This window comes from Microtus ochrogaster, chromosome 10 (genome assembly GCF_000317375.1).
Source record: "Microtus ochrogaster isolate Prairie Vole_2 chromosome 10, MicOch1.0, whole genome shotgun sequence".
NCBI classification, from domain to species: domain Eukaryota; kingdom Metazoa; phylum Chordata; class Mammalia; order Rodentia; family Cricetidae; genus Microtus; species Microtus ochrogaster.
In genome coordinates this window covers 61,971,046-61,972,768 of record NC_022016.1, presented here as the reverse complement: position 1 = coordinate 61,972,768, position 1,723 = coordinate 61,971,046, and the positions used below count along the sequence as shown (strand labels likewise).

At 49.8% G+C, this 1,723-nt stretch overlaps 1 pseudogene; it reads left to right on the top strand.

The window, feature by feature from the left end:
- The first annotated feature begins 1,345 nt into the window (after positions 1-1,345).
- The window catches only part of LOC101979668, a 2,303-nt pseudogene continuing 1,925 nt past the window's right edge, over positions 1,346-1,723 (top strand).

Sequence of the window (1,723 nt, the reverse complement as noted above, 5' to 3'; positions counted from 1 at the left end):
CAAAGTCCTTTCTGCTAAAGCTGTTTTCTTTGGTATGAAATGGACATAAATAAGGGCCAGAGAGATGGCTCTGTGGTTAGAGCACTTGCAGCCTTGCAAAGAAAGGGCTCTAGTTCGTTTTCAGCACCCACATAGTGACTCACAACCACCCACAACCCCAGTTCCAGGGAAGCTGACACCCTCTTTCGACCGACCTGTGCACCAAGATGCGTGCCATGCACATATACACATCTGTAAGCAGAATGTTCATACATAGAAAACAAACAAATCTAAAAAAGAAATTAAAGTTAAAAAAACAGACATAATCAGGGGACCTGCTTTACTGAGGAGTAACAAACTTCAGGCTGGGTATTTGGGGGGTGCTGCCTCGAAAGAGGACGATCACCATGGCTAAGGCAGGGTCTCTGTTGACAGTTCCCCCAGGAGACTGCAGAGTGGGCAAAGGGTGTAAGTCACAGTGCATTCAGAATACAAAGCAGAGACTGCATGCCCAGCGCGAGTGAAGCCCGGGTCTGGTCCCCAGCATGGTTTAAAACGCGTAATCCCAGCTCTCCAGAAGTGGAGACCAGAGAGGAACGAGTTCCTGGTCATCCTCAGCTACATAGTGAGTCTGTGAGTCTGAGGGCAGCTCGGCTACATGAGACCTAGATCCAAAAAAAGAAAGGAGAGAGGGAGGGAGGGAGAGAGGAAGGAAGGAAGGCAGGCATGCATGTATGTGTGAACACATACATACACAGGCACACAAAGGAAATAAATATAGATTTTTTTGTTTTGTTTTGTTTTTTAGAGACAGGGTTTCTCTGTAGCTTTGGAGACTTGCTCCTGTCCTGGAACTCACTCTTGTAGACCAGGCTGGCCTCGAACTCACAGAGATCCACCTGTCTCTGCCTCCCAAGTGCTGGGATTAAAAGCATGCACCGCCACCACCTATTTGAAGAAAAAAACCACAGAACTCCAGATGAAACATCTTAGCTTTTACCAGGAAGTCACGGGGAAGTTAGCATGAATCCACAACACTCTAGTAAACTACAGTTCCTCACTGGAGTAAAAAGCACATGTTTCCGGAAGAAAGCATGGGAAAGACGAGGGAAGAAAAGAAGGAGGCTTTTTAGGAGAATTCAAGGCTACTGGGATAGATGTTACAAAGATGGTCTCCAGCAAAATGTTTCTAGGGTGCTGATGTCTAGGTCCTCACAGTCCTCTCCACGTTCCCAGCTTCAGCATGCTTCTGTCTTGCTGGATCTGGAGCCACAGTATGACTTCAGTGGAGCCAGCACATCTGTGCTGTCTGATGTAGCAAACCTAGTATCAGAAGGTATCCAAGCTTTTCTGAATCGCCGCCAAGATGGCCGAAGTGGGGCAGAAGAAGAAGCAGACCTTCCGCAAGTTCACCTACCGCAGCGTGGACCTGGACCAGCTGCTGGACATGTCCTATGAGCAGCTGATGCAGCTCTACAGCGCCTGGCAGAGGTGAAGCCTCAACCACGGCCTGCGGCGGAAGCAGCACTTGCTGCTCAAGCGCCTGAGAAAGGCCAGGAAGGAGGCACCGCCCATGGAGAAGCCCGAGGTGGTGAAGACCCACCTGCGGGACATGCTCATCCTGCCTGAGATGGTGGGGAGTATGGTGGGCGTGTACAACAGCAAGATCTTCAACCAGATGGAGATCAAGCCGGAGATGATTGGCCACTACCTGGGCGAGTTCTCCATCACCTACAAGCCTGTG